Source organism: Pseudonaja textilis, chromosome 10, assembly GCF_049901715.1.
Source record: "Pseudonaja textilis isolate UNSWEBS1 chromosome 10, rPseTex1.2, whole genome shotgun sequence".
Classification (NCBI taxonomy): Eukaryota; Metazoa; Chordata; class Lepidosauria; order Squamata; family Elapidae; genus Pseudonaja; species Pseudonaja textilis.
In genome coordinates this window covers 21,035,321-21,049,522 of record NC_141999.1, presented here as the reverse complement: position 1 = coordinate 21,049,522, position 14,202 = coordinate 21,035,321, and the positions used below count along the sequence as shown (strand labels likewise).

At 41.5% G+C, this 14,202-nt stretch overlaps 1 protein-coding gene across 1 annotated transcript in view; it reads right to left on the bottom strand.

Moving 5' to 3' along the window:
• POU2F2 (POU class 2 homeobox 2) overlaps positions 1-13,758 on the bottom strand; it is a 106,696-nt gene extending 92,938 nt beyond the window's left edge. The window contains exon 1 of the mRNA XM_087940105.1: positions 13,683-13,758. The gene's annotated coding sequence lies outside the window, so the exon portion shown is untranslated. The remainder of the gene's footprint in view (positions 1-13,682) is intronic.
• Positions 13,759-14,202: the final 444 nt, after the last annotated feature.

The window sequence follows — 14,202 nt, the reverse complement described above, 5'->3', positions numbered from 1 at the left end:
CTGTCAGGAAATGTCTCCTTAGTTCTAAGGTGCTTGATGAGTTTCCATCCGTTGCTTCTTGTCCTGCCTTCAGGTGCTTTGGAGAATAGGTTGACACCCCCTCTTCTTTGTGGCAGCCCCTTAGATTTGGAACAGTGCCATTATGTGGCCCCTAGTCCTTAGAAAGTCTAGTCTTTTCCTAGTCCGGATAAATTCTCCTACTTGATTAGCTGTACCAATTTCTCTCAAACGCTGTCCACCATTTCTGGTTCTGAAACCCTCTTATAAAATTTTTTGCTACCTTTTCTGAACCTTTTCAGTGCTGTGCCAGCTTTAAATATATGTCGCCAGGGTGATCACACACACCATTCCACGCATAATGTTCAGTTCTGTGTATGTTATGTGATATTTATTCAATATGAACCACGTGTACCTCATATATTAAATTGAGTATTTCTATTTCACAAACAAGGGACTTAACAATACTTTTTTTTTCAGACACCCCCGCAGGGCTGGCAACTACAGAATAAATGAATATAGTGTGCCACGGAGAAAGGCCATCCACCATGGCCACATTACCCTGAGCCACAGCTGAGCATAGAAAGCTGCAGCCAGTCTGCGGTTGTAGCTGGAAAGAAAGTCTGTGCTTCCTATTAGGGGATTAAACCCAGCATGCTGCACTGTCTGAACCAATACAACTTTTATTGATAACAGCTTAACTATGGGATGCTTCAAAACAAGCTGACTTCAAATCGTGTTTGGCTTAGCTACAGGTTTCACGTCAGATGATTTAATAAACAAAACTTCCAAACTCCACCCAACAGGGCTGGGAGTCACCTGGTGATCACCTACGCTCAAAACTTGCAGCAGCTCCACCACATTACACGCAATGGCTGTCCTTACCCTCTGACTTCAGGTTTTCTGTCTTTGCACAGCCTGCTGTGCCACAAACCAACCAACTCATTTTTCAGCTTAACATATTTTGTGACATCGGCCAATAAAGAGTAAAGGAAGCAAAAGGTCTGTAACAGCGCAAAACAGGGGAAAAAATGCATGCCACTGAAATCAGGGGCATCCCCATATTTCAACAAACTATCTAATGCAGTGGCCCCCAACCTTTGGGCACCAGGGACCCAGTTCCATGGAGAGAGATTTTTTTGCGGACCGGAGAGAGCATGGTTTTGCATGCTGCCTGTATCACACAGATGGGACTTCACTTATTTGCATGGCCTGGTTTCTGGCATGCCATGGCTTAGTGCCGATCCAGGGACCAGAGGTTGGGGATCCCTGATCTAATGGATGCTCCTGGGTGAGCACTCTTAATGTATTAGAGTCCAAAGGCACCATATCTCCAGGACATTCCGATCACATAGTCTTTCTTGACCTTAGCCACTCTACGGTGGCTGGGGAATTCTGGGAGTTGAAGTCCGCACATCTTAGAAAGCATTGAGATTCTCTACACTTCGCCACACCAAAAGCAGCTAGGAAGTGATCCAGAACTGTCTTTATTTTTGCCAAACTGAAATGCAGAGAATGAGGAGCAGAAATCACAGTCATACAGAGGGCTGCTCTACATCCTGCAGTAAACATAAACACTTGGATGGATGGATGGATGGATGGATGGAAGGAAGGAAGGAAGGAAGGAAGGAAGGAAGGAAGGAAGGAAGGAAGGAAGGAAGGAAGGGAGGGAGGGAGGGACTTTGCATGCAAAGTCCTCCTGTGCTATAGAAAAGGGCAACTGACCAAATCCCTTCTCCTTTTGCTTGGGCAGCTGTGCAGCCCTCAGGCAAGCTACTTCTTTGCAGAGTGTAAAGCTCAGGTGCTGGACAAAAGTAGAGAAGAGTTCCTTCCAAGGGAAAGCAGAACCACAAATGTCTTCCCTGAACAAACTGCATCACAGCTGAGCCAGACAGAGATAAAGCAGCTCAGTCCTCCCAGTGTTGCTGAAGTACCACCGACTTCCACAGACTTCTCCCTTGAAAGGATCCTTAGTTAAAACATGGAAGCCAGGCCAATGGCAATCACCTCATAACTGAGGAGGTGCAAGACTATAACATGCCACCCATATGGATTCCTCTGAACTGCCTTTCTCCTTTGAAGCAAACACCAAGAGCAGCTTCTCTTTCATCAAACTGAAAAAATCAAGGCAACAGAAATGCCTCTGGGAAGGTCCTTACTCCCCCCTAACTTGAACTCAGTTCCCAAAGACTGCCATAAATGCTTATATACAGTTTCTAGGCAGCAATACGTAGGTGATTGGTCACCGCTTATATACTTGATTTTATTTTTTTTTAAATAACCCAGTCTTAAGATTTCTGGGTGGTCTCCCATCCAATCATTCTCCATCATGATGTAAACTAAAATAAAGTTAGAAGTGTCTTCAGGAAGCAGTGAATAACAGACACACGCCCATGCACTGGTTTATTGTTTTCTTCTTCTACAATTTATTTTTAGTTTTTGTCCAGCCTACATTCTCTGGTGGCCTCCCTCTCACCTATCAACAGGCTGGACCCTCATTTCCTGGCCCAGACAAGGCCGGCCAAGTGCTGCCACCTGCTGCAGGTATTGGTTATTAAGTACGGGCAGTTTTTCCTTTTCTTTTCCAGTTCATGCAAATTACAGGCTTTTTTCCTTTGCTCCAACAAACAACAAGAGCCACACATCCTTCCCTAGTAGAAAAACTCTTACTTTAAACAGCTAGACAAAACTGCAGAAATTCAAGGGGTACTGTTACTCCTCAACTTACAACCATAATCGGAACCAGAATTTCCATCGCTAAGCAAGGTGGCTATTAAGTGAGTCCCATCCAATTTTATGACAGTTCCTTTGCCACAGTTAAGCAAATCACTGCAGTTGTTAAGTGAATCACCTGGTTGTTAAGTGAATCCAGCTGCCTCCATTGACTTTGCTTGTTTGGAAACCAGCTGGGAAGGTCACAAATAGCAATCATCTGCCCACCCCCCAGAGGCTGCAACAGTCATAAATGCATGCCAGTTGCCAAGCATTGGAATTCTGATCACATGACCATGGTCATAAGTGCAAGGACCAGTCATAAGTCAAGTTTTTTCAGTGCCGCTGTAACTTCAAACAGTTGGCTAAACAAATGACTGTAAGTTGAGGACTATTTTTATACCTTTTTCAGCAGAGCTTGGAAATTGACCGTGCTGAGTTTTTCCTTGTTGGGAGACTGGAAAACCATTTGTCTGAAATGATACAGGATTTATTGCCTGAGCAAGAAGTTGGACTATAAGACCTTAAAGGTCCCTTCCAACTCTGTTATTCTACCATTGCTCCTCTGTTACATGATTAAAAAAATAGCCATCGTGTCCTGAATTATCATTTTAAAAACAACAACGAAAAGCCCAGTGCTTGGCACCAAAACAGGAATCAGCCAATCCGTTTATTCTGTTGGAATAAGGGAGAGACATTATCCATTTACCAAGGATTTTACAGGCCAGGCTGCTGCTGCTGCTGCTATAACACATTGTCTTATCTCTTCTTCTACGTTGCCCATATTCCTCTGCCGAAGTTTTACATTCCCATGACCCATCTGGTCAGCAAAGAAGTTTGAGCTTTCTGTTCATACCCTCTCACACCTTCCCTGCTTCGCTCTATCTCTTCTGAGGGGTAGTTTCCTGAAAATATGTTATGTTTTATAGACAAAGAAACTGTAAGATCTGAAAACAAGGAACAATCCTTTAATGTACAACGTGCTCCTTAAAAAAGATGCTAATGGGGAACTTTGCTAAAGTCTAATTACACTAGGGCATTCCAAGAACTTCATTACGAATGAACTAACAGGGGTTTAAATCCATCCCTGATTCTACATTCAAATTCTCCAAAAAGGATTATTTTTTTTTAAATGGGATGTACAGACCTAAACAGACCAGGAGGAAGAGGGGAAAGAATTATACATTTCGTCACTTGATGACTTGACTGAGAGCACAAAATGAAAATAAAATGTACCGACAGATTATTGACTGGACTGAAAACCCTGGGAACATGTTTACCTATGATAGCCTCTTTTTCTGTCCCAAGACAATGGTTTTCTCTCACTTTGGAGCACATTGAAAAGCAATAGAGAAAAAACTGCCTTTCATAATTCTTAGCGACTTTAATTAGGAAGCCCTTCTCTGAAACAGTGCATATTCATTATTCAAAATACCTAGCAATATTTAATTACTGCTAAAAAGCACCTGAGCAAACCTACACTCATAATCAGGGTGCTTAAAAAAGAAACAAAAGGGCTAAATCAGGTTCTAATCCTTTTGCAAAAGTTAGCAATCCACTTCAAAATAATGCTAATTTAGTCCAGATTTATTGGCCTGCAAGGGTTTGAGTGAAAAAAATACAGTACTTGCTCCAACTATCAAAAGGAACATGGGAAAATGCTCTTCTTATTCCAAAACAATACTGTAAGCTTTAATTCCAAATGTTTTAAATTATACATATTAAAAATCTTCAATATCAAATGCAAGATTTCAAAGACTTATAATTTCTTGTCTCTTCTTTGAAAAGAAAAAAAATAGTGCTTCCCCCCCCCCCAATCTGATCTACGTATTAAAAACCTCTTTTTACAAGGAACCAAATTAGTAGAAGAAACAGAGGAAAGGGAAAGGGTCCACATCAAAACCACAATGCCATTTTAACTGTTTGTTTAATTATCAGGCATATCTTAAATGTGGATATGGAATTTAAGACACAGAATTATTCAATAGAAAAACCAGAAATGCTTGATAGAATATTATTAATAGCAACATACTGTATGTGGCTTATTTCAACCAAATATATTTTGCAATGAGCAGATTTCAAAAACTTTGAAACAAAGTATATTTTATTATTCATCAAAACGTTGTGAAATCAGAAGATACTACCTTAAGCAGTGGCCTATGGATTTTTCAGAAGATAAAAAGAACAGTTTTCTGATTCTGTCTTCTTGAAATAGTAAGTCTGAAGTCAGGTTTGCTTTTAACAATATTAAAAATCGAGAAAAATGCCAAGAGATGGGATATATTTTGGAGCACATTCTGCTAGAGTTCACCAGGGAATCCAGGTGATCAAAGCTGGGTGTTTTGATAATTATCAGGGCTATTATGATGATAGCTAAGTTAAGTAGCATATACAAGCCAACATTACGGGAAAGAAACAATAACAGGTATTATAAATCAAGAAATAACTAAATTGAAATACCTGGAGTTAATCTATTCTACTTTTTAAAACTAAGATATAAACTAAATATCAAAATTCTTATTTATCTCCCAATCAACATGGATACATTTCATTTGAAATAAAGTCATGTCACTGGATCAAAGTAGCATAATCCATGAATACCTACCTGGCCACTTATATGTCTAGTCCAGGAGATGGTTTGAAGACAAGCGAGACAAGCACTATAAACCCTTCGTAAATGTGCTCACAATGGAGTGTCCAGGTATGATTCGCAAAGGACCCATCATGTTCTCATTCCCTCAGAAGCAAACGGGAAACTAGACAGAGATATGGATCAGGCTGCACTGCACACATATGGTGGGTGATTAGGCCAAAATGGTAAAAATGATAGCAACTTTACCTCAGAAACCTTACTTTCCAAACCAAAAATCAAAGAAGGTAACCCAAATTGTTTTAGTGATTTGAATTAAAGACAATTGGATAATGCCAAAACATACACAAGAGATGTTTGTGTGAATTTGTGTGTATGTGTGTATTTGTGTGTACATCATATATACACATATATACATTCACACACAAATACTATATATATATATATATATATATACACACACCCAGCGCAGAACTGTTTGTTCCTTTCAGTGGATTCCATTAATGTGCATTGTCGTTCAGAACATGGAGGCCATTTCGCTCTTACAAGATGAGGTGGCTGTGGCCGTCTTCACAGCTGTGGGGAAATTTAACATCCTGATTGTTGCCTGCCCAGCATGGTGAAGAAAGGAGTGACTGTGCTTTCTCTGAAGTGTACCAGACCGTTAGGCTGCAGGATTATTGTAACTAGAGAAGTGATATTTACCTCTGCAAAGGAGAATGCGAAGTCCCAAAGTATACATGACTAGAATTTGTCTAAAATCTCATTATATTATAAAAAGTCTTTGTCCATCCAAATTTCACACCAGCTGTTCTTCTGCGAAAACACTAAATACGATTTCATCCATTAGTCTAATTCTCATTACTTCTATCCCGTTCTCAGATCACCTTGACATTTTTTTTAGTTTTTAAGTGTGTTATCCAAACCCCAAGACATTTCTCTTAAAACATTCTAGCTCATGTTAAAATGGCTCGTTTCTGGGAAAGAATGTTTTAATTTCTCTGTTCAGAACAATATGAAAGATGATTGATGATGATTTTAAAGTACAACTTCTGAAGCAAATTTTAATTGGGAAATTTACTGGAAGGCAAGATATGTATATCTGGTGTGCTGTGCATACATTCATCTGGTCCCAAATTTTAGTGGTTGACTTTAAACAAAAAACAGAAACCTCAGTTTACTTCTGCATCTGGAATATAACAGAAGGCCATTATTTCCAAATAAATTTGAATCATGTCAAGAGGATAGGAAATGTTTGAACCATAGATAAATCTTAATTATAGTACCTATAAAGAATAATTACAATATTTAGGAGAGGGGCTTAAAATTATATGGCATGCAGCTTTTCCATATAAATACATCTCTTTTAAAAACCGATCATCTGTATCTATATATTTAAACTAAGCTGGGACAATTACATATTTACAAGCTTGCACAACTCCTACAATTAGTTCAAAGTATGTTTTAAAGAATGGGTGTAAGGATTAGCAGAGCCAATGTAAGAGACCTTCATGTCAATTGCATCTTCAAGTATTATTTATAACAAGGCTACCTGATTATGGGCTATGCTTAATTTGGCTATAATGAGGAACGATAGACTGAGCAAAAATGGGAGGGAAGGAACAGGGAGATACTACAATTTGGTAGGCAACTGAAATCAGTTAATTTTATAATTTGTCTGCCTCTAAAACTGACAATGCAAATCTATGCAGAAATATTCAAAAACAGGTATTTCTGGCCTAGCACTTCATTCTGGTTAGAGTGCTTTTTAAAATCTGCAGCCAGTGGGGCCTGATCGGCTGTTTTATAATACAGTAGTCTTTTTACACGGCGTAAGTGCTTTGAAGTGTTCTTGGTGTAATGGAGAATGAAGGATGTGGTGTAGTGATGTATATTATTTATAGGTTTATACATCGATCCTTTTCTATTTATTGAACTGTGTTCTAAAGAAAGATACTGGATATTATTGATACAGTTGAATGAATTCACCAATTGATTCTGCTATTGACAGATCCATTTACAGATACTCAAAACAAAACATACTTTCAAATGAGAATTTCTCTCTATTATCACCGAAACACTGATCTTTTGTATAGCTGTGCCAATTTGAAGGAAAACACCTGTTATATGTACCTATCGTAAAATCTATAAAATAATATTGATAAGAAGAGACAAGTTGAAAGGCTTTGTAAAGAAAAATTCAGACGGCATTATGTGTGTGTGCATATATAGGAGTAACGGAGTTCAGAAAGATTCTGTTTAATATTGTAAAAAGGGTTATGTTTTGTAATTTTTAAATATTGTGTACAAATCAATCCTCTGTTTGTAGGTAAATCACCTTCATGTATTTGCAAAGCATAGCTGTCTTTATTAACTACATTTCAAAACCTTTTAAATCAGGGAAAAAATATATAATTTACCCTTATGGGTTTGCCATTTATACTTTGACACTACATGTGAAAATAAGTCAGAGTATTGATTAAATTGATTAGCTTCCATTTAACATGCATTTATAAGTGGATCTCTTAGCCAGTTCGAACAGCACAAGAGATAAATTGTACAGATAATAACAGATTTGTCTTAATTGTTACTGGGGGGGGGAGCTTTTTTCTTTAAAGATGCTTAGCTTCTTTTGTACATCTTCCCTTCTGTACTTTGACAGCAGAGAATCTGTAATTTCAATTCTTTCTTTTAAAACGCCCGTCCACCCATTCAGGAGATTCAAGACGAAGGAAGGGAGAAATGATTTTAATTCACCTTTCACTGCTTTTTCTGGCCTTTCCATTCTACTTGAGTTCAAGAGTAGGGCTCTTTTCTGATAAATGACTCCAGATATATTTTCTTTCTCTCCCCGTGCAACAGACGCTCAAACCGGCAATGAAACAGGCCTTCTAACGATTCCCCCCACCCCAGATTAAAAAATATAGTAAAGGTGTGCTTGAGGATGTGGTGGGAAGCATCTAATTCCCTATGAAACTGACACCAAAGTAGGACAAGACAGGGGGGGGGGAGATGGCGTGTTTGATGGCTGAGGCTATGACTGCTTTCTCTTCCTTTCTCCCCCTCCCCAGGTGACATTCAGGGAATAAATGACCTGGACTCTTTGTCGGGTGAGATGGAGCTGGCGGTCAGTTTCTTGACCAGGAAATGGCTGCTTTTCGCATAGTACTGGAGAACTGTGGCTCAGAATTCTCCACTCAAGCAAAATTCCTTATGACTGGGTGTAGGGTTCACTGCCTCCTACAAAGCTTAAATCAGTCTCTCTCTCTCTCTCTCTCTCACTCTCTCTCTCTCTCTCTCTCTCTCTTCCGATTCTCTACATGAAAAATGCTTTTTTGTTTTGTGTTCATTTTCATTTTTAAGAATTGCTGTACTGTCACATTTCATATTCTGGGTTTCAAGAAAGAGGAAGAAAAGGAGATACTTTCCCTTCCAATGGAAATATTGGAGGGTAGACTTCAGGGGGGAAAGGTTATTTAAACAAAAAGGGCTAATGCACTGAGACAAGAAAGGAATAGAATTTGGAGGGGTTCTATCAAAGAGTCTTGAAAGAGAAAAGAGAAGTGAAAACAGACACTGAAGGACACAAATGTCTGCGAAGAAGAGAAGAGAGGAAAACTGAAAAAGAATACAACAAGCATTGGAAAGAAAGTAGCAAAAACGCATTAATGGGAAATAAAGGGAAGGTATCCCAATGCAAGAAAAAGGCTTTTAAAAAAATACAATATTTGATCAGCAGACAGCACGCAGTTTGAAGAGAGTGTAAAGATACAATGATAAGAAAGAAAAAGGGGAATTGAAATACGTGAGCGGATGGATCCTTAGGCATCCAAACGTTGAGCTGGTCATTGTTGGAGCCAAACCGAATATACCTCCTCAGATAAAGAAGTGAGCTGCTGCTCACTAAACAGCAAGAAGCTTTGGAGTGATATATAATCAAGGTTGAAATGTCGGGGAAGGGAGCATAAATGAGGGACAGAAAAGCAGGTCGCCTGGAGAAATGACAGGCCAGCTCCATCAAGCTTCACTGCTAGGCCATACCAGTAGGGGGAGCTGTAGAGGGAGATCAGGGGCAGAGTCCCTGCAGTAGTGAAAGAGTTACTTGAGAGGTAAAGACACAAGTGCACATATTCACATACACACACACTCACACACGCACACCAGGCATCAATAAAAAAGGTCACTGCAGAGAAATGAGGTCTCACTTGACAACAACGGAAGCACACCCAACAAAGACGCACACATACACAAGCAAACACATCTACCCACCCACTGATCGAATACACCACAAAACAGTGTGAACCACGTCAGTTGTAAAGGCTTAGAAGGAGGAGGAAGAGGAGGCAAATACACTAAAGAAGCATTTAATTCCTAGCAGGCTGAGATGCACCAAACACCTACACATTAAGGTATAAGATCACCATAAATCGTATCTGGTTTCACTTTTCTATGTGTTCATCTGATGTGGTATTATATACCTCTTAAAAACCATCGGCCACCGGGTCACAGAATGAGGGATGCTGAATGGATTCTAGTACATGATGAGGAATTCTTACACCGTGTGAGAAACCAAGGGGGAAATCCTCGCTGGCTAAACAGAAAGTACAAATGGCCTTCGACTTACGACCACAATGGAGCCCAAAATTTCTGCTGTTAAATGAGACATTGGTTAAGTGAGTTTCTCCCACACACACACCCATTTTACGACCTTTCTTGCCAACAGTTCTTAAGGGAATCGCTGCAGTGGATAAGTTTAACATGGTTGTTAAATGAGTCTGGCTTCCCTATTGATTTTTTGCTTGTCAGAAGGTTTCAAAAGGTGATCACATGACCTTGGGATACAGCAACGGTCGTAAGCACAAACCCATTGCCAAGCATCTGAATTTTGATCCCACGATCGTGGGGCTGCTACAAAGGTCAGAAGTGTGAAAAATGGCCATTGGTCACTTCTGTCATTGTAACTTGGAATGGTCACTAAATGAACCGTTATAAGTCAAGGACTACCTTTAACAGTATGATTCCTGAGGACTAACTCCAGCCCTCGCAAAATGAGGACTCCTGGCAATTTTGACACAAATAGAAAGGGAATCGCAGCTCCCAGTTCCTTCACCATTGCCATCAGAAGGACCGCCACTGACAATATAGGATAATCACTCCACAATAATTTTTCCAGAGGATGAAAAAGAAGTTTTGCATATACAGAGGGAATGACTCAAGAGTGGGCCACTTCTAGCAAGGAATCTGCTGTAGGAAAACCAAGCTTGCAATAGTCTTCAGTACCAGAACTTCAGCCCAATCTTTTCAGTTATAAAGATTCATCCCACGGAGAAGCTAATGGAGACAGGAAAAGTGACAACTGTTCTGGAAGATAATTTGTGAGTCCTTGTGTAGAAAAGGACCTGCTCAATTACATTAACACTTCCTCAAGGCCACAGGATGTTTTTACCCCTTAATATGCTTGAATCATCCTTTGGTATATGCTCAGTGTGCATATGCAAGAGGATTTAATGCAAACAACTGTAAAGAGCCTTCATGCCTCTTACATTACTGAGTCAAAGAGATAAAGGGCAGGTTTTGTTTTTTACCTTTTTGTCAATGTTTGTACAAGAAATGAGGATTCTGTTTCATGTCAGGGAATGTTAGCTCTTCCAAATTAATTAACCCAGAGTAGTTGGGTTGAACATTCAGGCAATGAAAGAGTACCTACCACAGAAGTGGATTCACTTATCACAAAAAGCGATGGTTTCGATCCCCACGATCGTGTGATCCAAATTCAGATGCCTGTTAACTGGTTCATCCTTATGACTGTTCCTGTGTCCTAAGGTCATGCAATCACCTTTTGAGACCTCTTGACAAGCAAGGGAAGCCAGATTTACTTAACAGCCAGGTGACTAACTTATCAACTGCAGTGATTCACTTAGCAACTGCGGCAAGAAAGGTTGTAAAATGAGACAAAACTCACTTAACAACAGAAATGTTGGGCTCAGTTGTGGTCGTAAGCCGAGGACTACATGAAACATGCCCATTCCTCCCCCTTCACATCACACCCCCAGACACACACACAATTCAGGCTGGGCAATTTCCTCGTGTCCCCCTGGCTTAGAAATGTTCTCAATCCCAACTGCCCTTTATGCATTTATTTCCCAAGCCCTGCCTACCAAGAGCCTTGTAACTCCTTTAACCAACAATGCAGCAGCAGTAACGCTGCAATTTAGCAGCCAGGCGTAAAAAATGTAATGTCTGAAATTAGTACATTCCCCAAGCGGGAAGGAGGCACGAGTCAGTGTCAAGGAGTCTCGCACGCTCCCCATCAGACGGGGCCACGTGTCAAGACCCTTCTCTTGAGGGTTTCTTCAGCAGGGGTCTTGGGTAGCACAGAGATTCAATTTCCCCATGGCAACCTCCTGTAAGTGCCCACACATGACACCACCGCCACCAGGTATAAGCACCCCTCCGTCTCAAGGCCCGGAAATCATTGCTATGAACTCCAAGTAACTAAGGAGAACTTTAGAAATGCAAATCCGCCTTGGCGGTTCTGAGAGTTTGAGGCAAAGGAAGCAGCAGCCAGACAGGCGGGCTCTCTTCACAGGTCTCCCCAGCAAAATCACACTCTCCAGCAGTAACATCTCAAGGATTGCAAAACTGCAGTGCTCCAGTTGCAGGAGAGCTGGAAACTAACAGACCATTGTAAGAGGCGGTCTCTTCCTTCCTTTTGGGGAGAAGGGGGTTAAATCCTGTTCCCTTTCCCCACTTACATAGATCCAATATTCTGGTGTTCCCCATTCAGTTGCCTCCAATGTGCCTGATATTTCAGCTCCAGTGTAATGTCCCCCCTCCAAAAAATCTCTTTCGTCCTGGAGCTTCTGATAGCTACCAACCCTCTTTAACCTTCTTCCCTGGTTGTTCTCCTTTGCCACATCGTTTGCTCCAGGGATCATCACCTCTATCCACCTTCTCCTTAAATATGGGTTCTCTTCTCTACACCCCACTGCCCCGCCACTTCCAGGCCCTAGTCAGGATCTGACCTCTTCACCCATCCTTACCCCTCCACCTCTCCTATCCTCCCCTCCTGACAATACCTCCTGCTCCTAACAATAGCTGCCATGGGCTACTAATAATTATTAATAACATTCATCCTTTCCTCCCTCTCCTCTTTTTTCAATCACACCCCCCCCCTTTCCGTGGACAAAAGAGGAGTCCACTTCTCCTTGTATTTATCTGCTTCCCCTCCCTTCTTCGGCCATTGCACCTCCCCCACTTTATTTTTTTTTCTTACCTGCACCCCCCTCCCCATACACATACTCTCTCTCTCTCTCTCTCTCTCTCTCTTCAGATCTCCGGACAGCCCAAAGCTTTCCAGCTTCCTTTTTTTCCTCTTCCGCAACTTGAGTTTTATTTTAAGAGACGAAAACCATATAGCCTCAGTCCCGTTCAATCTTCGCCCCTTGTATTAAAGCCAGCACCCACCATTCACAGGGGACACGGGGAAAGGGGCGGGGGCGGGGGGGTCCTAATATTGCAACGACACATATTTGCCGAGTATTAATTGCCCGCTTTTCAAAATCGCAAACGCCGGAGATACGAACGCCCTGTCTCGTTCCCTTCCAGTTCCCCTCCCTTCTTTCTTCCATCGCCAGAGTCTCAGAAAAGCCGAACTACCGCTGCCGAGAGCCAAAAGACATTTACAGAAAATCCGCTAAAGCTCTTCCTCCGTCTTCCGATTTTATTTCATTTTCTTATCCATGCAACACTTCTTTAGCGAAAGCTTTAAAAAGAGCAACGACCTTTGCTAAAATGCACAAAGCCATTTGTAAAAGGAAATAACAGGAAGCAAACACATTGCCTTTTTTTTTGGTAACCATTGCAAAAAAAAACCACCTCCCCTTTTTCAAGGAATAAAAATGTCTTTTAAAACCACGCCAGCATCATTTCTGCCTTTTACTTGCTTTTTCAAAAAAACAAAAAATTGCATTGTTTTATATCTATTTATATGTATGTATCATCCGTTATTATTTTCCCTGTTTGCATTTTTTGTCCCTTTCCTTAAAGGTTGAGCCACGGACACCACCATCTAAAAAAATAATAATAAAAAAAATGCCAGAGAGAGAGAAAAAAAAGAAAGCTCTAGGAAGGAACAATTGCAGCTGCCGGTTTGAGAGACGAAGAGAAAGGAATAGACTGCCGTGTCTCTCTGCGTGTGTGTGCAACAGACCAGCTGCTGCATTAAGCATTTTGCAATCAATAAAGAGCGGGTGAGATTTATGCAAAGTGCAGATATTAATATGCAAAGTTTTAAAGATTTTTAAATGGGAGAGAGAGGGAAGGAGACGGAAAGGAGGAGGCGGGGTGGGGGGGGGGGTGATTGCATAGAGACTGCACCTACCTCTGCTTCCATCGGTGGGCGCAAGCTGACTCCTCCATGCGCGCATGGGGGCAGCCCAGATACACAGGGACTGAGGGGGGAAGCAGCAGCAATAGCAGAAGCGGCGGCGGCGGCGGCAGCAGCAGCAGCACTCAGAGCGCGAGCCCAGGCGCGCGCTGGATTCTCTCCATCAATGCCCCCCTCCCCTCCCCATTCCCGGCGACGGTTGCCCGGGCAACGAGAAAGATGCAGCAGCATCAGCACCAGGATAAAAGATGGTCAGGGCAGCAACAGCAGATGGGGATGGAGAGGGGGCGCCTGAAAAGGAGCCCTTGTCGAAGTCGGAGGGGGTGGTTGCGGGGGAGTTCGAAATGAGGGATAGGGAGGGAAGAAATAAGGCACCCTCCGTATTTAAAAAAAGAAAAAAAATCCATGGGGGTGGGTGGGGAAGAGTTCCAGAACAGGGAAAGAGGAAAGAAAGGTTTGAGGAGAAGATGGAATAGAATAAAATACCCAGACAGTTTCAATGGGGGGGGGAGGG